Here is a 24,902-nt window from a genome sequence, read left to right on the forward strand (position 1 = left end):
AAGCCGCTGGGAGGTGGGGAGGAATGTGTGACTGACGTTTGCTCCGGTGGAGGCCTGGGGGGCGGCCGGCTGTGGGGTCCTGCCCGCCAGGTCTCTGTTCTCAGGCTCCGCTGGGTCCCGGGCTGAGAAATTGTGGGCACTGACCTCGCCCGGCGGCCTGAGGGCTGGTGGAGTTCCCTCACTGGCTGGAACAGCACGCGGCGGTGAAGGAGGACCAGCCTGGGAGGAGCCAGGGCTGCAGAACTGCTCCTTGCACAATGAACTCTTTTTCCCATAACACATCCCTTTTATATATTGACTTTGAACGTCATGAGCGGCTTGCATGTTTAAGAAACCACACAATACAGTAATACACTGTACGCAAGTTTTTCAAACAGAACATGGAAGAAAATGTTAAAGCCCCTCCTTATTCCCACCTCCCCACTTTCTCTCTACAGAGGAAGCACTGTTAATCCTTCAGCCTGTCCGTTTATAGTTTCTCATTGATGGATCTGAACATGTGTCCACGCGCAAGTATTGTACGTTCAGAGATAAGCTTTTACGTAAGTGCGATTGTACTGTTTGCACTATTCCAGGACTTGTTTTTCACTGAACTTTTACTCCTTGTCTTGTGTTCTGTGTTTTTTTTTTCCATGTCTGCACACTTAGTTATGAGACTCCTTCTTGCAGCCGCATAGTTTTCCATAGCATCAGTGCATCACAGTTTATTTACCCAAGTCCTTCTTGGAAGCAATTGGGACCAGTTTGGACCTGTTTGTGCTGCTGCTGCTGCTCCAAATCAACATCTTTCCAGTGACTTGTCCCTCACTAGATTGGTGCAAGTGTTTCTGCAAAACAGGTTGAATTGGCACTGTTGCTGGAAGGGTGCACCTACACTGAGAGATTCCGTCAACCTGTCCTCCGCAAAGGCTGTAGGAGCACTTACTTCCTGCCGTGGTGTGCGAGAGCTCCCGTACATCACAGCCTCACCAGAACGACCTGTTATCAATCTTTCTACTCTTTGCCGATCTGATACGCACAAATTATATCACTGCTACTGCAATTTGCATTTTCCTGTTTAACTACTTTGGCTGAACATATTTTCATATGTTTATTGGCCGATCATATCTCATCTATAAAAGTGCCTGCTCGTATCTGTGTTATTTAGGATGCACTGGGGAGCAAGGAACAGAAAAATGTGACTCAACTGGCTTCAACAGTATCTTCTTTTTTTTAATTAAAAAATTTAAAAAATGTCTATTTATTTTTGAGACAGAGAGACAGAGCACAAGCAGGGATGGGGCAGAGAGAGAGGGAGACAGAATCTGAAGCAGCTCCGGGCTCTGAGCTGTCAGTACAGGGCCCAATGTAGGGCTTGAACCCACAAACTGTGAGATCATGACCTGAGCTGAAGTCAGACACTTAACCAACTGAGCCACCCAGGTGCCCTTTTATCTTTCTTTTTTTTTAGTTTAGTTCTTTTAAGAGAGAGAGAGCACGTGAGTGCACGAGCAGGGGAGGGGCAGAGAGAGGAAGAGAGAAAGAATCCCAAGCAGACTCTGCTATGTCCATGTGAAGCCCAATGTGGGACTCGAACCCACAAATCATGAAACCATGACCTGAGCCAAAACCAAGAGTCAGATGCTTAGCCCAGTGAGCTGCCCAGGAGCCCTTCAGTGTCTCTTTCTGAGGTTGAGAAAAAGCTTTCCTGGAAGCCCCATTCCCACCTCTCCTAGCAGATGGGACTGACAGCATCACCCGCCATCACCCATTCTATCTGTGAACCCAAGCAAGGAGAATGACCCACTGTGATGGGCCTCAAGGAATCCAGACTCCAGGACACTGGGGGCATGGAGGTGGCCCTGAGCCACCCTGGATCCCCTAGGAAGGGGGAGGGAGGACGGGCTGTCCCAGCAGTCAACCAACACAGCTCGTGACAGTGTTTGCTGCCCATTTTTCCAATGGTTTATTTGTCTTTTCTTTTTGATTTGTGGGAGCTCTTTATATATTATGGAAAGTCATCTTTTTTTTTTCTATGAGAGCTGTTAACATTTTTCCTAGTCTAGTGCTTTCTTGTGAGTGGATTCGATTTATCTAAGGCTAGAATTCAGCTGGACGTATGCTTTTCCTCCCTCTCTTTTCTTGACTTCATTAATAACACAGACACTTTGGTTTTGCTGAAAGACGAAATTGGAGGCAGCAAAAGGTGACTGAAATCATCCTTACTGGTTTGTGGGCTGTGAAGGCACAGGATGTATCCGTCTAGAGGCAGCTGCTGAGTTGTCGTCTGGGAGGCTGCAGGTAGCATGTGGTCCTCTGTCACCTGCTGACATAAGAGAGTAGTGAGCCCCTGAGGAGGGGCTTCCCAGAAGAAAGAACTGCCTCATGTGACACTCATGCACCCCTGAGATTGTGTTTCCAGGTCCACCTGGCAGGTGCTGTGGGCGGAGTTCGCAGGAAGACAAAGTTGGCTCCCAGAGCGATGGCCACGAACATGCAGAAACATCTCTGACCACAGGTGTTTCCAGGAGCCATGCAGGCCTGGGCTGGCATGACAGGCACCGAAGATGCCTTTACAGTGACCGCAATGCTGACCATTCCTCCCCCGTGGCAGAGCTCCCAGCCTCCCTCCACACACCACTGGGAGGTGGAGAAACGCACCTGACAGGTGCACAGGGAACGAAGCGAGTGCTTTGATCTCTCATTGGTCTCATCCAGCTTGTTTAGGACTCAGGGGAACATGAGGGGTGCTATTTAGTGGGAAGTCTCTCTGCAACCCCAGAGCCCTCTCTGTGGCCGTGGAGGCTAGAATGAAACCCAGGGGCCTCACGTGTGTGTCGTGAGTCCCACACTCCAGGTACCCTTCTCCAGGCTTTGCGGGTGTAATGGCCCTAAAAGGTGAGAGCAACATTGCTCCCACTTTACAGGTGGAAAAACTGAGGCAGAGGAGGCTAAGTAGCCACCAGGCAATGCTGCTGTTTTCTCCTCAAGCCCCAGCCCCCCATCCCCCACCTGTCTGTGGAAAGCACAGCCCTTTTGCCAAAACCCAAATCCGGTCTTCGATGTCCCAGCCCCTCCTGAATGGAGCTTGTCTTCTTTGGGTCAGGCCCAAGCACGTTTCCTGGCGTGAGGACAGTGTTGACCATGCCGTGGGCAGGTCCTCACCGAGGCTGAGGTGACGCTTGGGACCGTGCCCCATGGACAGTCATAGAGGCTGAGGAGGGCGCCAGCTGGGAGGCGGGGACAGCTAGCGCATTGCACGGAGATGTGACTGATTCCTTGCCCGGGGGTCACCTGTGCTGCCGACTCGCTATGACCTCTTATGTTTGTCTCTCAGACCACAGTATGTGTCAGCGTCCTGAAACCTGACACCAGGCGCCAGGCTGGGGAGAAGCTCTGCCCACGTCCCACCAGCTACACTTCGGCCTGGACACCTGCAAGTCTGCGAGGTTGCAGGTGGAACACGTGCGTGTGTGTGCACACCGGCTCGTGCATTGCTCTGCAGAGAGAGCGTGTGCAGTGTTGCTCAGCCTTGCAAAGAGGGGTGTCCTCTGAGAGGCTAGGAGCGTCCTCGGGTCATGACCCTTGCCAAGGTGGAACTGACGGCCAGTGAGGTGCCTCGTGGTGACATCGCCAAGCTGCAGGCTGGGCCTGCCTGGGGGTGGAGGCAGGACAATGACCCCCGGAATCCTGTGTGGTTCCAGGCAGTCCCCTACCCGCTCTGAATACCGCATCTTCATCTGTAAAAATGAGAGGCTCCTTCCAAGGTGGGCATGAGGAGTACATGCAACTATGTGCTTACAGCCCCTGACCCATACCGATTCCACTCCTGCCCTGTCTTCTCCTTACTGTCCAGCTGCCTGCATCGGGTCCCCCTGCCCCCGCCCGCCGGCTGATATCACTGCCATTCGCACATCTAGCAGGGCGTGAGAAGGAAGAGGTGAATGCTTTGTTAATTTTACAACCTTTGAGCCACCACAGGTGATAATCTGGGGAGAAAGAAGCTGGAATTATCAGCCCACTCGGGTCTGTGCTTCCAAGTATTCCTGATGCTTACCTTTCCACTGACCCCTCCCTGATCATGAATAATTGGGAGCCTATCGTGGTCAAACACAAAACATGTGGCCCCATTAAAAGCAAAAGCAGTCTGTGGAGGCACCCCGCCCAAAGAAGGTAGTTACCAGAGTGGGTGGTTACAGACCAGATTTCCTCTGCGGCCACATCACATTGCAGCTTAAACCTGTTGTCCCCAAATGGCCCAGGAGGTGAGAGCTGGGGAGCTTTTGGGGCCTCAGGTCATCAATCTCACTCATGGCCCTAATGCCGGAGCACATTTATGGCCTAATCAGTCCTTGCGCCTTGTCTCCTTGGTGTCTCTGCTTTGTTAACATTACGCGTCCATATTTTCTGGTGACAAACTAGGTCATATCGATGGCAAAGGGTACTCTGAAATCATACTGTGTCACGGCTATGAAATGAAACATATATTGACCCTAGATGGGTGATTCATTCTTAATTCAGATGGAAAGGTCAAGACCAGAGGCAGGGACAGTGAACCCCCTGCTCTCAGATTTCCCGGACACACCTCCGTGTGCTTAGGTGGCATGTGCCAATTCCGGGCAGGAGCACGGAAGAGCTGGTGCAGGATGCCTTCACTCTCTCTTCCCTGCCACAGAATTGTGGGGGCCACCTGTCAGGTGGTAGAGCCAACCCGGAGAGCAGCCTGGGTGACTGAGGCACTGAGCCAAAGACTGTTTTCAAATACAGTGTTTTAGTAGAAAATGTGAGGCATGGCAGGGCCAGGACCCCAGGAGATGATCACCATTGGAAAGGTAGTCTTTACTCGAAGTCCCAAGAGGAGGGGGCACGGACACCACATGGAAGCCCCAGGGCCAGTCAGAAGGTGGAGGGAGGTGGGGCTTGGTGAAGAGCCTTAGTGGTTTCCGAGGGAAGGAGCATGGAGGCAGGTCGAGCAGGCCGAGGACCAGCCAGTCTGGGTAATTCCAGTGGGTTCTGAGGCATGGGGACTGTCCCGGCTCTGGTCCCTGGGGATTAGGGCTGGGGGACAGAGGCCCAGAGTGTGAAAGCCCCAAGGAGGAGGATGTTGGGGTGTAGGCTCTGGGTTGGTTGGTTTGCATTTGAGAAATGTGCTCCTGGGTGAGTGGTTTAGGATCCTCAGGAACTGGCTAACTGGGGGAGGGTCAGTCCCTCCAGGGATGGCAAGGGCCCAGGTGTGAAAACATCAGGACACAGAAAATAAAAGACATGGTTGATATAAGACACCTGCTCAGGAGAGGGTGGAACTCACACTGGGCTTTGTGGAAGGGAAATTAACCTTCAGTATGTGAAGCCATAGAGATTGGATTAATTCGTTAAGGCAGGACAAGGAAAAGCACAGGCACAAGAATGTTGAGCTGAGTCTCAGCACCAATATGGCATCCATCCATCCACCCACCCATCCACCCATCCATCCTTCCATCCATCCACCCTTCCTTCCTTCCTTCCTTCCTTCCTTCCTTCCTTCCTTCCTTCCTTCCTTCCTTCCTTCCTTCCTTCCTCCCATCCATCTACCCATTCCCCATCCACCCATCCATATATCAACCAATGATCTTTGCACACCAACTGTGAGTTGGGCCCAGAGCACCCATGAAAATCTGTCTTATGAGCAAGTAAAGCCACATCAAAGGGTAAGGGTGACATGTGAGAGAGTGAAGGTTGCCATGCACAGGCTGCATCTGCAGCAGGTAAAGAGAGGACGGGATGACAACTCTAGTAGAGGAATCAGGGAGGGCCTCTCAGAGTAAGTGACATTTGAGTCAGGTCTTGATGGAGCTAATGTAAGAGTTCCCTGGTAGGGACAATGGTCATAGCTGTTCTATGGTCCAGAAGGAGCACAGATATCCGGGCTTTGCAAAGAGTTCAGTGGGGCAGAAAAAAAGACAAAACACTAATAGCCAATTTTTTTAATAGGCAAAGCACCTGAATAAATATTTTTCCAAAGAAGACATCCAAATGGCCAACAGGTGTATGAAATGGTGCTTGAGGGGCGCCTGGGTGGCTTAGTCGGTTAGGCGTCCGACTTTCGCTTGGGTCATGATCTCGCGGTTCGTGGGTTCGGGCCCCACGTCGGGCTCTGTGCTGACTGCCAGCTCAGAGCCTGGAGCCTGTTTCAGTCTGTGACTCCCTCTCTCTCTGACCCTCCCCTGCTCACGCTGTCTCTCTCTCTCCTAGAAATAAATAAAACATTAAAAAAAAAAGAAAAAGAAATGGTGCTTGATATCACTAGTCCTCGGGAAAATGCAAATCAAAACCACAATGAGATACCACCTCACACCCGCTCCGGTGGCTATTATCAAAATGACAAAAGATGACAAGTATTGGGGAGGGTGGGGAGAAAAGGGAGCCCTTGTCCTCTGCTCATGAAAATGTAAATTGGAATAGTCATTATGAAAAATGGTGTGGAGCTTCCTCAAAAAATTAAAAATAGAACGATCGTGTGATCCAGCCATCCCACTTCTGGGTATGTGTCCAAGAGGAAATGTAATCAGTATCTGGAAGAGATATCTGCTCTCCTTCCTTCACTACAGCATTATTCACAGTAGCCAAGATACGGAGAAAACCTAAGGGTCCGTCGACATAAATTGATGAAAAAAATGTAACACACCACACACACACACACACACACACACGCATAATGGATTATTATTCAGCCTTCAGAAGGAAATTCTGGGGCGCCTTGTTGGCTCAGTCTGTTAACTGACTTGATTTCGGCTTAGGTCATGATCTCACAGTTTCTGGGATTGAGCCCCATTTCAGACTCTGCGCTGACAGTGTGGAGCCTGCTTGAGATTCTCTCTCTCTCTCTCTCTCTCTCTCTCTCAAAATAAATAAATAAACTTAAAAAAAGTAGAAGGAATGACTGCCATTTCTGACAATAGGAATGAACTAGAGGACCGTTTGCTGAGTGAAATAAGCCAGACACGGAAAGACAAGTATGCAGGCTCTCACAGCTATGTGGCATCTACAAAAGCCAGACTCATGAAACCAGAGAAGATTAGTGGTGACCACAGGCTGGGGGGTGGGAGGAATGGACAGAATTGACCAAATGTACCAAAGGGTACAGACGTTCAGCTATAAGGGGAAGACATTCTGGATCCTAACGTGGAGCCTGGCGACAGTAGCTAACAGCGCTGCCACGCCCTGAGCGTTGCTAAGAGAGCAGTTCTTACCTGTTCTCACCACACAGAAAATGGTAACCATGTGAGCTGACAGCTGTGTTAACCTGATCACGCTAATCATTTCACAACGTATACATTAAATCAGTGCATGGTACACCTTAAAAAATCCGATCGTGCAACGTAACGTATACACTTTTTGTTTGCCATCACACCTGGACGTGGCTGGAAGAGAACAGTTCAGGAGGCTGGAACAGAAACGCTGCGAGAGTAGGGTCTGAGATGGGGTGGGAAGGCCTGGTGAGGCGCTTCCTGCTGCAGGCTGCTCAGAGCCCGGACGGCGGGCAGACTGAGGGCCCCATGGTGAGATGGGACAGCCCTGACTTCATGCGTCTCTCCTTCAGCGGCCCCTCTGTGAGATCGGAAATGTTGGCTCAGCCCCTCTTGTTATGGCAGGGGAAAAGCTCTCCTAAGCTCCTCTGCGCTAAGGCAGGGGTAGTGAATGCTCTCTTTGGCTCCGGCAGCCACAACAGACATCATTAAGCAAGTGACAGGCTGACAGGCTTTGCATCAGAAGCCAGACTGAACCTCAGAGGCCTGCTCAACACAGAGCCTCAGGCACCTGCTGTCCCTGGGTCCAGATAGGCATGCATGTCAAAGTATGTGTCGTCTCTATTTTTTTTAAGTTCATTTATTTTGAAAGAGAGAGAGAGCACGTGTGAATATATGAGCAGGGGAAGGGCAGAGAGAGAGGGGGAGAGAATCTCAAGCAGGCTCTGCACTGTCACTGTAGAGTCTGATGTGGGGCTCAAACCCACAAACTGTGAGATCACGACCTGAACTGAAATCAAGAGTCGGATGCAGAACTGATTGAGCCACCCATATGCCGCATGTTATTTCTATTTTAAAGGGTTAAGGGTGTTCTCTTTCTGGAAATATTTTTACATAAAGGAGGAGGAGGAGGTGAAGAAGAAGAAGAAGGAAAAGGGGGGAGGAGGAGAATGAGACGAAGGAGAAGAGGAGCAGGTGGAGGAGGAGGAGAGGAGGAGCAGGTGGAAGAGGAGGAGGAGGAGAGGAGGAGCAGGTAGGTGGAGGAGGAGGAGGGGAGGAGGAGAAGGTGGAGGAGGAGGAGGGAGGGAGACGACAAGGAGGGGAGGGTACTGTCCTATGTCGGAAACCAAGGATACTTCTTATTTTCTCACATTCCTGCCTTTGTTGTCACCAAAAATGGTTCTGTTGCTTACCCTCCAGGCCAAGGTGAACACCACAGAGCAGACAGCAGACCTTCCCATGGAAAACTATCCTATGTCATCTCCCTTTGTGTCCCTCACAAAGCCCGCCGTCGTGTAGGCAGAAACTAGGTGCTCGGGAAATGTGTACTGATGGCATCTAAGTTGCGACATTATCTACCAGCCTCAAGGAAGCCGAGTGGCAATGAAATTCACCCTGAAATGCATTGATTACAGAGAAAGCGATGTCGAAGGATGGGCCAGGCCAGCCAGCTGCCTGTTTTTCAAGGGGGCACGTAGATCACAATTCATGAGGCCCCTTGGTCCCTTGGGGACTCACTCTTGGTCACAGGCTCTCCCACATTAGCTCCAAGGGCATGGTCATAGTCGTTTCCATGGCTCCACGTTCTGATGCTGGGCCCAGGACACGGAAAGCTCTCCATCGGCCATGGTGGGTGACGGAATACAACAGTGGAGCACAAGGGGCATGTCCCCCAACGGAACGCAGGGCACAGACGGTGCCCGGCGGGGTCTCAGCGCCCTGCCCCTGGGTGCCGAGGGTCTGGGCTGCCGGGGTCAGACAGGGCTTGTGGGGAGGCCTTGAGGGCATGGGGGAGGAGCTGTGGGGGGCCCTGCACCAGGCAGGAGATCACTTCCCAGAGACGCCTTTACAGAGCTGGGTTTGCACAGTCACATCGCAGAGTGTGCACGGACAGCTACCACCCAGGGAGCCCGACTTTCTCCGGTTGTTAGCCTCTGTCTCCGGTTGTTAGGACCAGCCCACACTGCCCCGTGAAACCCTCACAGTCGGCTTTTATCAGAAGCTTCTGGCACCATCACTGGCCTACGCCAGCCAGCTCGGGTGATCTCTGCTCGCTCTCTCTCTCTCTCTCTCTCACTCTCTCTCTTTCAGGTCTGCAGAGAGGAAGTCAGAGGCCCTACGTGTTTTCACAGACCTGGCAGGGAGGTAGATCATGGAAACACCAGCTCCCAGACACCAGCCCCACTGCAGGTGATCAGAGCAGAAAGGTGGCTCTTTCTCTCGGGGCGGGGGCAGGGGGTTGCAGAGAGTGAGCCTGGGAGTCCTCGGCTAGGAGACAGCAGGGCTGAGGGTGCGGGCAGCCTTGACTCTCTGTATCTGGGATCGACAGTCACTGAAGGTCTCCATCGTGGGTGTCGAGGGCAGACGAACGGCCTTCTGCGGGGAGCCTGCTCTCATTCTAACGACCTGCACAGGGACACTGCTCACAGAGCCCTTCTGGCGAGGCTGCGAGGCTTTACCTGACTACCCGAGGAGCCTGTCCGAAAGCTCTCATTTCTTTTCTTTTTTTAATGTTTATTTATTTCTGAGAGAGAGACAGAGACAGAGAGAGACAGAGCATGAGTGGGGATGGGGCAGAGAGAGAGGGAGATACAAAATCCAAAGCAGGCTTCAGGCTCTGAGCTGTCAGCACAGAGTCCGAGGTGGGGCTTGAAGTCGTGAACTGCAATATCATGACCTGAGCCAAAGTTGGATACTTAGCTCACTGAGCCCCCCAGTTACCCCCAAAGCTCTCATATCTGACCACAGTGCAGAGAAGGGACTGGAGGGAGAGGGGAGGGTTTACATCTTGGTTGTGGAAGACTTTGTTGCCAGTCCCTCCCCCCACCCCACCCCACGGGCTCTACATCTCCAGTTCTGAGCCTGGTATGACCTCTGGCCTTTCCTCTCGTGTGTCTCACAGCAGCTCTGACCTCCACCCTGGGGGCTGGCCAAGCAAGACATTTCTGGAAGCAGGCCCCTGGTTGATGGTTGGCAAAGTTGTGTCCAAGCTTATTTGCAATGTGCCTTTGTGACTTTGAGGGTCTTCCCAGCCACAGGCGGGATCCATTTCCCCGCCCTTGAACCCCAGACCTGCAACAGTCAGTACGATGCAGCGGCAGCGACACCTCAAGGACTCTGAGCCAAGACCCCATGAGGTTTCACAGGCTTCTGCTGTCTCTTTTGGAATCCTGCGGCCACCATGTGAACAAGCCTGTGCCGACCTGGTGGGTGATGAGAGACCTCACCTCCTATATCAGCTATTGCTTGCTGCCTAACAAATTCCTCCAAAACAAAACATCATAAAACAGCACACTTGTATTATCTCATGCTTTCCATCAGGCAGGAACTGGGGCTTGGCCTGCAGTCTCTCTGATGGCAGCACTCAAGGGGTCAGCTGGGCCCAAGGTCATAACAAAATCCACCGGGGGCGGAATCCCCTTCCAGCCCCATTAAGAAGTCCTGGTCGGCTTGCACTGGTCAGCTTCCACTCCTCTTGGGCTATTGGCCAGAGGCAGGCCCCACGTCCTGGCCACATGACTTCTCCAGTGGTCATCTCACAGCATTGTAGAGTGTCAAAATGAGAAAGAGAGAGACTTCTCAAGATGGAAGTCATGGATTTTTGTAACCTCATCTCAGAAGTGGCATCCTACCACCTTTGCTGGGTTGTGTCCATTAGAAGTGGGTCAGCAGGTCAAGGCCACACTCAGTGCTTGTTGAGAACTGCCTCCTCCACCAGGTGTCCTTGGACCTCCCTGTTCTGTGGACGTCCCTTTGACCCCGTCGCATTTGGTGCACCTTATCGTATGTTTGGCATGGCTTGGCATCAACGCTGTTCTTGGTGGCTCCCTCAGTTCCCTGAGAAATCTTCCTCACCACCCAATCCACCTTCCCCTTCCCCGTGCCAGACATGCGTTCTGTGTGGTGCTTCCAGTGCTGTGTCCGCCGGACCGCCCAGAATCATGCCATCTGATTAGTAAGAACTTTGGGAACGGGTCAAACAGTAAGCTTGTGTGCAGTTTTACACGAAACTGCCACACTCTTTTCCAGGGTGACTGTACTCTTTTACATTCCCACCAGCACTGTGTGAGTGCTTTGGTTTTCCACATCCTCACCAGCATTGGGTGTTATCACTGATTTTCATTTGAGCCATCTGATAGGTATATAGTGATAGGTCAGGGTGCCCTTAATTTGGGTTTCCCTACTGGCCAGTGATGTTAAATATCTTTTCATGTTTTTGTTTGCCTTGTGTGTGTCCTCTTTGGTGAAATGTTTGTTCATGCCTTTTGCCAATTTTCTAGCTGGACTGTTTGGTTTTTTTTAACTGTTGAGTTTTGAGTGCTCTTTATTTTTCTAGATATGAGTCCTTTGTCAGATGTGTGGTTTGCAAATATTTTCTCCCAGCCTATATCTTGTCTTTGTATCCTCCTAATAGGATCTTTCACAGAGTAAGGTTTTTAATTTTGATGAGGTCCAAAAACCAACTTTTCCTTCTATTAAATGCTTTTCCTTCTATTTAAATGTGCTTGGCATAAAATTGTTGTCTTGCCCTATATTGCAAAGATTTTTCTCCCTTTTTCCCCCCAAATTGTATCTTTTTAATTGAAGTGCATGATTCACTTTGAGTTACTTTTTGTATAAAACGTGATGCTTAAATAGAGGCTTGTTTTGTTGTTGGTGTTGTTGTTTACACGTGTGCATTTGCACCAGCATTCTTCCTCCTCCGGGGAGCCTCTACTGTTTCTAAAATCAGTCAGGCAATTGTGAGTCTTTCTCTGGGTTCTTTATTCTGTTTCAGTGATCTGTGGGCTATTCCCTCCGCCCAAACTATACCTTTGTGATTACTATAACTGTAGAGTAAGTGTCAATATTGAATAAAGAAATTTCTCCCAACTTGGTATTTTTTAAGAGCATTTTTAGCTATTCTAGGTCCTATGCTTTCCCGGAAAAACTTTAGAATAAGCTTGTTTAGGAAAAATCTTGCTAGGATTTTTAAAGTAATTGCAGTGAATGTGTAGATCAATTCTGGGAGAAGTGACATCTTTTCCTGTGTCGTCGTATCCTCCAGTCCATGGGCATGGTATGTTTTTCCACTTACTTAGGTCTTTTTCCATTTATTTTATTAGTTTTTTAATAACATGCAAGATACAGATTCTACACGTGTTTTGTTAGATTTATACCAAAGTGGTTCATTTGCCTTGGAACTATTGTGTTTTCCATTTCACTGTTCACACATTCGTTGTTAGTCCACTGAAATGTGATTGTTTTTTTGTGGGAGTTGGTGTTTTATCATGTGACATGACTGGACTCATTTATTTGTTCTAGAAGTTTTTTTGAGGCTTCTTAGAATTTCCAACACAATCATGTCATCTGTAAATAGTTTTATGTCTTCTCTTCCAAGCTACATGTCTTTTATTTCCTATTTTTGCCTTATTGTACTGGCTAAAACCTCCATGCACAAAAGACATCCTTCCTTTTTCTCCAGTCCTATGGAGAAAACATTTCGTAGTGTTTCACTATTAAGTACAATGTTAGCTGAAGGGTTTTGGTATATGCTCTTTGTCAAATGGAGGAAATGTCCCTCTAGTCTGAGTTTTCTGAGAGTGTTTATAATGAGCGGGTGTTGGATTTTGTCCAAAGTGCTATGGTGGTATTTTTTTTTTTGCATAAATTGATAAGATCATATGTTTTTTTTTTCCTTAGTCTGTTACATTAGTTTTTGAATATTGACCCACTCTTGCATCCCTAGAATAAATCCCGTTTGGTCATGGTGTATGATTTTTTAAAATATATTATTGGATCCGAATTGCCAAAATTTTGGTTGAGAAATTTTGCATCTAAATTTATGAGAAATATTGGCTTATATATTTTTTCTTTCTTTTCATTATGTTTTTCTGGTTTGGGCATCAAGGTAATATTAACCTCATAAAATGAGCTGGAAGTATTACTTTACAAAAACAGTTTGCATTAAATTCTTTTAATGTTTATTTATTTTTGAGAGAGACAGACAGACAGAACGTGAGCAGGGGAGGGGCAGAGAGAGGGAGACAGAATCAAAAGCAGGCTCCAGGCTCTGAGCTGTCAGTACAGAGCCCAATGCGAGGCTCGAACTCACAAACTGTGAGATCGTGACCTGAGCTGAAGTCAGACGCTTAACCAACTGAGCCACCCATGTGTCTGAAGTATTCCTTCCTCTTCTATTTTGTGGGAGACACTGTGTAAAATTATTGGTTGCTGTAGGGATTCCAATATACGTACACAACTTATTATAGTTTACTGGTATTGAAACTTTACCACTTGAGTAAAGTATAAGAAAACCTTACTTCCACTTAGGTCTTTTTAACGTCATCATTAATATATAGGTATTATGTGTGTGTATACACATGCGCGTTTACACACAAATACACACACGAACAGTCTATCAATCCTGTTCTTTCTTCTCCTTTTCAAACTCAGAAGACGTACGTATTAATTCTTTTCTTATTGTCTCAAGCTCTCTGAGATTCTGGGGTGTTGGGTTTTTTCCTGCTCATTTTCTCTCTGTTAGTGAGAACGGGAAACCCTATTGATCCAAACTCAAGTTTGCTGACTCTTTCCTCTGTCATCTCCACTCTCCTACTGAGCCTATCCAGGGAGGGTTCTGTGGCTTTTATCCCGGTAAATGTGTTTTTCAGTTTTTAAATTTCCATTTCGGTTCCTTTTTTTAAATATGACTTCTATTTCTTTACTAGGTGTTTCTATTTTTCATTGGTTTCCAAAGAATTCCTTGTTGTTTTTTGAGGCATTCTTAGGATGGCTGCTTTTAAATTCTTGATAATTCCAACCTCCGATTCATGTCTGTGTGGGGGACTGCTGCTTGTGTTTTTTCATCCACGTTGTGATGTTCTTGGTTCTTTTTTTTTTTTTTTAATGTTTCTTTATTCTTGAGAGAGAGAGACAGCATGAGCAAGGGAGGGACAGAGAGAGAAGGAGACACTGAATCCGAAGCAGCTCCAGGCTCTGAGCTGTCAGCACAGAGCCCTATGGGGGCTCCAACCCACAAATCACGAGATCATGACCTGAGCCGAGGTTGGACGCTTAATCGACTGAACCACCCAAGCGCCCCTCTTGATTCCTGATAGAGGAGTGATTTTCTGTTCTGTCCTGGATTTGGGGGCTATTACAGTGTGAGACTCTGGATCCTATTCTGTTTTCTTCTTGAGCAGGATGTCTCTTTGTCGAGATGGAGCATGAGGGCTGGATGGGTTGTGTGTTCAGCTTCCCACTGAACCCCACTGACACCGTCCCAGCAAAAGTGGGGGGCTGACTCCGCCTCCCTGCTGTTGGGTGGGTGACAGTTAGCTCTGCCCTTGGCTCTGCGGACACCTTCCCAGTGAAACTGGAGAAGCACCTTGCGCCACCCTGTTGTCTCTGAGCCTCCCCCTCCCTCGTGTCACGGACACAGGGGTGGGACAAGTAGAGAGTTGACACTCGTTGCTTTCGTGTCACAGGGCAGGGAGCAGAAGCCTCGCCCATGCCAGGGCTCGGGGGAGGGGAGCCGTTCTTATGCCTCTTTGTTGTGTCAGGTCCAGGATGTTTAGTTGTAAGAGAGAAGACCTGGGAGGGATGAGGAGACTCTATCTTGTCCCTGAGCTAGAACTTCAGGTTCTTTCCTCATCATGAGCTTTCCCTTCTCTCTGTTTCTTTATCTGTAAAATGGGCATAATAATACCTCCTCCACCTGCATTACAGGATTGTTTTAAGAAGTAACTAAGACGTTTATGCCTAGGAAAGCACAGTGCTACAAAGAAAACCTTGTGCGAATAGGGACTTGTACTGTAATGATGGTTATATCTGAAACTAGGGTCTGGCAAACTGTAGCTTAAGAAGAGACGAGGTAAGCAGCAGGCGCCTCCCTCTCAATCTATCAATTTAACATCGGTGAAAACAAACCGGGTAGCCAGAAGCCAACCTCCTATTGCCTATTCCCTGTTTCTTTTGAGGCCGTGGCGACCTTTCTCTTGACGAGCAATAACCCTGGAGAAAGCTAGAGGAAAAACGAAGATTAAGGTCATGGCAAGGAGAAAGCAGTAAAGTCGCTTTAAAGAGCCTAATAAACCAGGATAATTGAATGTAGTAAGGATCGTGGCTGGGACACAGAGGGGTGCCTGCAGCTCCATTTCCAGGAAAACAATCATAAAAGGGAAATAATGCTGAACCCGGGAGGGGAGGAACAGGTCATAAAGGGGTCCTAGAGCAGACAGGGATGGTCACTCAGAATGGTCAGTAACGACCCTGCCTTACTTGGGGGCACGGGAAGGGACTCCATTTGGACTGTTACTCTATCATAAGGCTGGCCTGGGTCTTGGGTGCCACTGGCGCCCCTTCCAGGCAGGCAGCATTCTCAACTCCCTGCATCTCAGTCTCGGTTCTGCCACCTCGTGTCCGTGTGATGCTGGGTAAGCCTTTTCACCTTCCCATAAAATGAGGTCGGTAAAGGTTCCAACCCCACCAGGCCATTCGAGGATCAAAGGTGATAGGGTACAAGTCATCCGAAGTGCCCGAAGTAGGCGATCAATGTATAAGGTAGTTCCCTTCCTGACTCCAAGCCCAGCAGTCTGACCCTCAGTGGCCAGGCTCCAGCCATCAGAGGCCCCTCTTCCAGAGCTTACATGCTCCGCCATCACTTCCTCCATGTAGTGGCTCAGTGTTGGGAAGGGCAAGTCAAGGCGACCTTGCCCCAATCTCCTCTCCAAGACACTGTCCATTCTAGTCTCCTGGTTCCTCTTCCTCTCCTGTCTCAGCGGGTCTCCACTGAGCTCACTGTGCAGGGGGTTGTGGGGGTCCAGTCCTCGGGGCTACCCCTGAGGAAGGGTATTCCTAGGCCAGAGCGGGGGCTGGGGCAAAGCAAGAGCCAATTTCATTTCCCACCCCCAAGCCTATGAAACCAGAAGCTGGATTTCATGGAGCTCGAGATGCCTCACTAAAGTGTAACCTGCTCTGCTCCGAAGACTATGCTATGTCTGTCCTGTGAGTGTTTGAGGCCCCCACCCAGTGCTGCATCAGAGTCAGCTCCTACCAGCTCAGCAGAGCCAACCATTAAATTGCAGGAATTTTGTAAGTTGGTGGTTAAACACAGACATTATTAAAAATTAGATTGTAGGTATACCTGGGTGGCTCAGTCGGTTGAGCATCCAACTCTTGATTTCAGCTCAGGTCATGATCTTGTGGTTTATGGGATCGAGCCCCACACTGGGCTCCATGCTGACAGTGCAGAGCCTGCTTGGATTCTCTCTCTCTCTCTGTCTTTTCCCCACCCATGTGCTCTATCTGTCTCTCAAAATAGATAAATAACCTTTTAAAAAAAGAAAAAATAGATTGTAAAAACTTTTTAAAAATTCTGTTGAAAACAAAGATAATGAAGAAATGATGGAAAGTCATCCCTTCCTAATTATTGTATGATGATCTCTGCTCTGGAAGTTGCTTACATACCCAGTCTGTGTAGGACATACTGTAGAGCAATGCGGTAGCCTGATGTTGGCCACTGGCTGTGATGGGAGCATCCACACCTCAGGGATCAGCAAACAGTGCACATCAGAGCTTGATTTACCATTCGGCTGATTGTTTAGATTTAGGACAGTGATGGAGAAATGTTGAATAATGTAGGAAAAAGTTAAAAGTGTGTCGCATTAGATTATAAATTGCACAAAGAATTAAGGAAATGTTCTTCCAGCATTAGCTAACCATTCCCGTATTTGGCAAAGAAGTCACTCAGGGCATTGACGGAGAAGCAAACTTCCTGCAAACGCCGCTGTTGTTTTCCTTTGGTCTTAACATGTGTGAAAATACCATGACTCGTGATGCCACTCCTCTCCTGGCGCCAGGAGTTACTTATGCAGCACACCCTGTGTCAGGAAAGCACCTCATGAAATGCATGTCCCGTAAGTCCTTCTTGAGGACTGAAATCAGAGCAAAAGAGCCACGACAGAGGTGTGGGGCCATCTCACCTGTTTCGCATTGGGTGGCTCCCTGTGCATCTGGGGTGCTCTCTCTGTTCCCATTCTGGCTCTGGGCTTGTTCCACTGTGCTCTGTCCTGGGCTCCTTAACCTGTGACAGACATGTAACTCACCTGTGTGTCTCGTCCATGCACAGGTTCTGACCCAGCAGGCCTGAGGCAGGGACCGAGATTTGCACCCCAGCAAGCTCCCGAGTGATGACAGTGTGGGCTGTGGACCCCCTTTCAGCCACACCTACTAACAGGTGAGGTGCGGAGCCATCATGCTGTCTTTGAACTTGTCGTGTCTTTTACCTGCAGTGCCGGTCCTCCCCGCCTCCCATCCTCACATGACCACTTCCCTGCATTTTCAGGTCTCTGATCAATGCCCCTCTGCCCAAAGAAAGCCCTTCCCTGCGTGCTCTGTCTAACACAGCACCCACCTCGGTCCTCTGTACCACATCAGCTGATATTTTCTAGTTAGGGGTTGTCAAGTGCCCACCACCCCTCCATACGAGGGGGTCTCCTGTCCACTCTGGTGACTTTGTAATAGCAGGTGCTCAGTCAGTATTTGTGGGGCAACAGAGGTGACGTCACAGGTGCTAAGGTGGTATGAGCGATTTTGGGGATGATGTGGTGGCGGGTGGGGGTGTTTATCCCTCACCCACATTTGAGGGAGTAATGGTAGGAGTCACTTTGACTCCTCCACCATCATGACCCCTACCCAGACTGCGAGCCCCCACGCCCAGCAGTTGCCCCATTTGTGGGGCTGGAAGGGTCCCTGCCCCCAGCTGAGGCTCTGAGCAAGGGCTGCCTGTCACTCTCCTAACATTTTCTCTAGGGTTTTCCAAAAACATAGCTCATGGGATGCCACACATGTGGCTTGGCACGTTCTGGCCAGCCTGGTGCTCCGGGGACACTTCTCAACCACATTTCCTCTCTGGAGCTAAGCTGAGCTGTGCACGGTGTCTCTCTCCCCTGCTGGCTCAGGTTGGGTGGGGGAGATGAAGCCTCTGGCAGTGCTGGGAAGTCCCCTTGTGACAACTCTTAACATTAAATCCATACAAGGCGTTCCTTTTTAATTTTTACCCAGGTTCACCCAGACTTTTGATAATGTCAGCACATGTCCCGCGTGGGGCAGAGCACCCCCATCGTGTGCCAGGTGTACATCTCAGTTCATTTGCTTCTCCCACCCAACCATCTCAGAGGACAGAATCTCACCCTATCCCATCTCAGAGATGAAGCACTCAGAGCTCAGAGAATGTAAGTCAGTTGCCCGAGGTTAAGCAGCACGTGGGGAAAGTAGTAATCCAAAGGGTCACAAACTCAGCAGCACAGGGCAGAGGTGAGCGCACGTCATCTGTTAGGGACCATGACATACGTATCTTAGGTTTCATCCACCAGATGGGCTCTGGGCAGCTGCTTGCCTCTGCCAGTGAAGTGTGGCGCAGCACCGTGCTTCATAGACAGGTGAGCTCAAGACCTTCTAATAAAACTTTATTTAGGAAAACAGGCAGGGGGACAGACTGGGGTCATGGGTGTAATTTGCCCACCCTGCACATAAAGAGGCCATTAGATAAAGTCAATGAGGAAAATCAGGCCAGAAAAAACAAAAGCAAGACACAGTGTATGTGCACCATGTGGCCACATCGGGACACTGGGAAGGGGTGGTGGCCACGGGTCCCATCCATGAGCGGCAGCCAGTGCTCAGCCTCACCCCTGCCAAGACATGCAGCCCGTGTGGTCAGTGTTCAAGAAAAGCCACAGGTCTGGATGTGAAGTGTGTGTGTGTGTGTGTGTGTGTGTGTGTGTGTGTGCGCGCGCGCGCTATCTCCTCTTTTAAATGTTGGCTCATATCAGCAAAATAAAATCAAAACTCCTGTGCAGACCAAGTAGAAGGTGTCCAAGGATTGCCTGTGGCCCGCGGGCTGCCAGCTTACAACCTCTCTGCTCTGAAAACCTCACAAACAACACTGCATTTATTAAGTAATAATTCATCTGTTTTCCCATATTTTATTTATCAAAGACCTCAGTAACTGTCAAGCAGAACTTCTTATCAGCAGGAACTGACCAGCGGACAAGTGTTACTTCCCAGGTGTTGACTATAAATCCTGGCGAACCAGGAAACTCTGACATTTTATTTTTTTTTTTTTTTTTTTTTTTTTTTGAAACTCTGACATTTTAATTAGCTGGAACATTCTTATCAGGAGTCAATCCTGACCATGCCATTTCACATTGTTTGTGAACCCCTAATTGGGAATCTCTGATTTGGTCCCTCCAGAGCCGCACCTTACCACGCGGGCTCCTCCTCATTATTTTACCGCGGCGGCCTCTGTATTATTCAACACACCGCCCACACCGCTGGCTGCTCTCCCATAGCTGTGCAATATTGTGAGGGGCTGAAACCGAAAGAAAAAAGGGAGTTCCGTGGGCCGTAGCACCAGCAAAAGAATACAGAAAAAAAATTTTTTTAAACACAGAACAAATAATTACTTGGGATCAAACAAGGCAGCAGACAGATGCCTCTGGGCACCTGGGCAAACCACAGAATTCCGCAGCAGGGACGGGACGAGGCGGAATCTCTGCTACTCTCAAGGCCCCGTGTACCCCACCCGAAAGGCATATGCTTGCCTGGCTCCTCGTGGAGACCTTGGGGTGAGGGGCCCTGTTTCTTCCGCATTCTGAAAACCCAAGCCTTCTACGGAAACGCAACTTTGGGGAGATCCCACGCAAGGATTTGCCCCGTCAAGTATAAGCAAATCCGGGTTCAGTAAGGAGGGACTAAGGGGAGTGAAGGTGACGATGTGGGGAGAGCTCAGGTCTGTCATGTGGCAAGGTCATGCAAGGTCACGCAAGGTTAGGCAAAGGGGTTTTCTTTCACAGGGAGGAGGGAGCAAGGCTGGGAAGAAGGGGTGTGGGCAAGCAGGCTGCGCAGGCATGAGCTAGAGATGACAGGGGTGTGGATTGGTGCACATCGCACCCACTGGAGGCTGGCCTGCCTTTGGAGGGGCTGGCTGCCCACTCTCTCTGAGGATGGGCCAGAGGTCAGGCTCCTGCGGAAGCAGAAGCTCAACCCAAGTTTGGCCAAGCAGTGTCTTTTCCAGTGGACCCCTGAGCACAAGCAGGGCAGCCTCCAAGGAAGCAAAAGAGGGGTCTGCAGTTCTGCGTCTGGCCTTGCAGCCTCCCTGAGTCCTCTCTGAGTCTCGGCAAAGGGCGTTTTTTGTATCCAGAACACAAAAGGGCGGGGAACCTGTTAACCAAGCTGTTTCCCAGGAGCACAGGGCTCAGGCAAAATTTAACACTGTCACTCCCCCACCCCCCCACCCCCCACCCGCCCGCAGAGGTCCCCTACAAAAGTCCATGGCTTATGGCTATTTTTAGAATTCTCTCACCTTTGTCTGGAGCCGTCTAATGAATTTCCTGGGCCTACCCTTTCTGGAAACTTCCCTTCTATTTCCCCCAAACGAGCTGGTCCCTCAAATTCTGGAAGGGTCTGCAGTAGGAAGCAAAGCTGAGGCTGAGTAAAGAGGCTCATCTCAGGCTCCCTTGGAATTTGATGGAGGCCCCTCCCAAAGTCCACCCATCCCTGACCCCATGTCAGGCCCTGCCACAAGACGGTTCCAGTGACACCTGGACCTGTGGCCTCTAGACTGTCCTAACCTCTCGCACCCCTAATCCCCAGCCGGCTCTTTCCCCAGCAGTAGGCTCTGACCCCACCTACCTGGTTCTGATGCAGACTCCAAAGCTTTTGGATTATCCTAACCTGCCTATAAAAGTATTGCCAAGAGCTGTATTGCCACAGACATGGAAAGTTCAGGCCTATTTCTATATGACAATAAAAACGACGTTCGTGGGTATCATTATTATTATAAATAATATGACTCCTAATAGTGCCATAGGTATGGCTGCATCCCAAAAACGGCTGGGAGCACATTGTCCATGTGAATTGGTTTATCAGATCCAAGCAATAACCCTATGGGGCTAGTCTTCTTATTCCCATCATAGAGATGTGGAAACTGAGGCACAGAGGGGCTTTTACCAGTTTTAGAGCTAGGATTTTTTTTTTTTTTTACATTTATTTATTTTTGAGAGACAGTGTGTGAACAAGGGAGGGGCAGAGAGAGAGGAGACACAGAATCCGAAGCAGGCTCCAGGCTCTGAGCAAGCGTTTAGCACAGAGCCCAATGCGGGCTCGAACCCACATGGCCTGAGCCGAAGTCGGAAGCTTAATCAACTGAGCCACCCAGGCATCCCTCGGAGCTGGGACTTCAAAGCAGGCAGAATGAGCCAAAGGCAGGATTTTAGCCACCACACTGCGCCGCTCTCAGGGCCACAAGGCAGTACCACCTTGTTTTTCAGAAATGGTGATTTTCCACTTCTCGGCACTTGGAGTGGACACAGGACACCTGCTGGAAAGTTAGTGACTGTTTTTGCTGCAAAGGCAGGTGGGTATGTCTGTTTCCTAAAACTGGCTGCTGACAGAGGTGTCTGGTTACCCCAGCGCACCGTTTCTAGACCAGTCTTGGGAACGTGGGTGCTTTTCATTTTAAGAGGCTCTGGGGGCAAATGAACTTGAGATTTCATTAAGATAGCTATTGTGTAAGAAAACCAGGCAATCTAGCTGAACAGGTTTTGTTTTTGTTTTGTTTTTTAAAAGAAGTACCTATTTTAAAGTAAGATTAGAATTGGTTACCCCGATCTCTGCAGGCAATTCACCTCTCTCCTAAACCTGTCTGGTGGAAGGTGGAGGTGGGGGAGGGGGAGTGTAGAGGTGGGGAGGGTCACAGCGCCGGTGATCTGGAAACTCACCCAGGAGATGGAGCAGGACCAGTGTGGGAACGGCAATCGTAACAGCGGCGCCTAACCAGCGATGACGGAGTCCTGCTCTACGCTGGTCACACACATCATCTTTCATTCTTACGATACCCCTGGAGGCAAAGCTGGGGCATGGAGTCTCCCAGAAGTTGGTTTAAATCTTCTTTCCACCACAAAGTGAGCTGTGTGGCCTTCAGCGGGCTGCAGTCCCCGGTGTGGTGTCCTCAGATGAAGGTAGGCATCCGGAGAGTATCTGTGAGCATTAATGAAATCATGCACATAAATACATCCTGCATATAAAGCGATGACTAAGTAGATATTATTTTAAAAACAGGCATAATTATCCTCATCATCCATAGAGGAAACGAGTTGAAATGACCAGACCCAAATCATAAGGCTAAGTAAGCAGTGGACGAGGAGTCAGCAGATCTGGGTCCAAATTCCAGCATGCGGCAAACAGTTAATGCATGGGAGGGGGTATTGCTGGGAAGGGTGAATATCCTTATTATTACACGCTCGTGGCCTGGGGTCTGGGACCTGGTCTGATACCCCTGTGTGACTGGCACCCTGTGGGGACTCTGCTGCCAGCAGTAACAGCTGCTGATGAGGATGGGCTCGCAAGATGATGACCCAGAAAAGTTTCCTCTCACACTTTGGTCTCACTTGCTTTATATGCCGGTGAAGCAGAGGGTAGGCTAACCGCTCATATGAGCCCTCAGAATTCCTCTTCAGAGGTGACAGTGCCACCCCAGCCTGAAATTTAAGAACCCTTGCACACATACTCATGGATACACGTCAGGAATTTAAAAGACCTTCCAGGGATGCTGAGGGGCCATTTTCCTGGGTAACACTAACAATGATTACAGAGCAGCTGTGCGGAGCATAACTGGAGAGTCAGCCCCAGTCATTGGCTGGCTGTGCAACTTTGAGCATGTTCCTTAACCTCTCTGAGCATCAGTTTACCCCTTTTATTAAATGGAGGCAATAATAGCCTACTACACGGGGTGAGGATGGACTGAGATAATGCTTGGAAGGTTCCTGGCATGCAACAAAAGTCATGTTAAAGCTTAGCCATTATTTGGAAAGAAGAGTCCCTCTTGGCTTCCAGGGAGACTGTGGTCACATCTGTTGGGGGTGGGTGGGCCAGTTCTGAGGTGCTACATTCACTCTGTCTTGTCTTCAAACACAGCATGGTGGCAACCAGGACCCCACTGCCAACCTCTCAGAAGGAAGGAAGTGGATGAAGTTCCCACAGAAAACCCGTCAATGCCATCACCTTGCCCTTGCCCTCCACTCTTTACCTGCCCTCAGGGCATGCTTGATCCTTCCCTTCAGTGTGTCTGAGTTCTACTATATCCTGGGGAGAAAGCTAAGTTCTTAGCCATGACATTGGCCTTTTTTTCTTTTTTGTAAAAACCAAAAATCGAAACAGTGAGAAATGTTCCCTTCTTGCCTCCCTGCACTGCCTCCTCTTTCTCTCCCTTAATTTCTTAGGAATGAAATCACCCAAGATATAAATAAAATGTTCTAAATAAAGCTCTACTCCACTGCAGCCTAAGACATATCTGCGTATGTATGTGACTGTCAGCCAAAATCAATTAACCTCCAATGGAAGTCATTTTCACGTAATTAATTATTCTTGTATCAGCTGAAAGAGACAGGTGCACCACTGGCGTGTCTTAGCCCAACTCCTCAATGAACGCCTTAAGGAAGCTACACTTAAAACACTCCAAATGACTAGTACGAGGCAATCGCTTCTGTTCGGATATTGTTTCTTGACTTAGACCCTTTATTTCTCTATTACTGCAAACCGAAGACAGAAGAACTGACATCAAAGGCATTTTGAAGTACAGGAAGTGCATGATGTGCTAATTAAGCAGTAGGAATGCAGCCTCAGTGTGTCAGCGGATGTTTTCCTTCTCCAGCTTGAGAAAGGGGGTTAGTTTGCTGGGGATTTTACAGCAAAACAATTGGGATTGTGCTAAGTCTGTCATTAGCCAGAGTTCTTACTGTGTCCTGGAGGTCAAAGCCCTGCTGTGTTAAAATATTGTACAAGATGAGAAAATAGGATGAAAGAGAAGATGGCCAGGTGAATTTGCAACTTGTTGAATGAAATTATGCAAAGAAGGACTATGAGGGAGTTGGAGTCTCTAATGCAGTGCCTTAGAGCTCTTTCTTTCGACTACTTTTGAAAAATTCACAGGGGGACAGGACAGAAACCTGGAAGAACAGTGGCTGTACTTGGTGACTGAGTGAGTTGGATCAACCCCAACAGACTGGAGGTGATGGTCTGATTGAACAAGTTGTTTTCCAAAATAAATGGAAATCCTTACACAGAGAAAAACCAACCAACAAACAAATACAGCAAGGTACAAAGAATTAACTTAAAAGTAACATTATAATCATAACCGTCTCTGAGTCATCTTGTTTGAAGTGTGTTTCTTATTTATTAGCAGCATATGACTGTATTTGAAATCCAATTGGATGTTTAATAGGTGAGATTAACCCAATCACATTTATTGTGATGACTGATATCCTGGGGCTTAATTCTATGAACTTGTTTTGTATTTTTCTATTTACTATGTTTCTCTCACCCCCACTTTCTTCTATGGATTGATAAAGTTTCTTTCTTTCCTTTCCTTCCTTCTATTGTGCTGGAAATGATAGCCTATGCTTCTGATTTTTTTCTTTGCTACCCATAAATTTTTAAACAAATATACTTTATCTTTTTCTCAAAGCCTAAAACTATGTAGTGTCTCTGTTCTTCCCTTAAGCCAAAAAAGGGCCTGAGAAAATTCAACCTCTTCCTTTCCATTTTCCATGTTACTGCCCTATAGAAGTTCACATCTCTCTTTTGTAAACACAAAAATAGTTTTGCTAGATTCAGTAGTTCATAAGTTATCAAATTATTTAATGATGTATTTGTTCT

At 48.7% G+C, this 24,902-nt stretch overlaps 2 long non-coding RNA genes across 4 annotated transcripts; one reads left to right on the forward strand and one right to left on the reverse strand.

Moving 5' to 3' along the window:
* Positions 1 to 618: 618 nt before the first annotated feature.
* Positions 619 to 8,737, reverse strand: LOC120228036. Of its 3 annotated transcripts, none has more exons than XR_005527391.1 (3): positions 8,619 to 8,737; positions 2,206 to 2,302; positions 619 to 827 (listed from the first exon to the last, which is right to left on the reverse strand). It is a non-coding gene; the product is annotated as an uncharacterized LOC120228036 (long non-coding RNA). The 3 variants fall into 3 exon arrangements; XR_005527392.1 differs by having other exon boundaries at positions 2,206 to 2,305; XR_005527390.1 differs by having other exon boundaries at positions 8,600 to 8,737.
* A 1,508-nt stretch (positions 8,738 to 10,245) lies between these two features.
* On the forward strand, positions 10,246 to 23,476 carry LOC120228045. The gene is made up of 5 exons (XR_005527396.1): positions 10,246 to 10,411; positions 17,317 to 17,424; positions 21,518 to 21,603; positions 21,972 to 22,207; positions 23,163 to 23,476. It is a non-coding gene; the product is annotated as an uncharacterized LOC120228045 (long non-coding RNA).
* The last annotated feature ends 1,426 nt before the right edge of the window (positions 23,477 to 24,902 follow it).

Source organism: Hyaena hyaena, unplaced genomic scaffold (genome assembly GCF_003009895.1).
Source record: "Hyaena hyaena isolate Hyena2069 unplaced genomic scaffold, ASM300989v1 scaffold_20, whole genome shotgun sequence".
Classification (NCBI taxonomy): domain Eukaryota; kingdom Metazoa; phylum Chordata; class Mammalia; order Carnivora; family Hyaenidae; genus Hyaena; species Hyaena hyaena.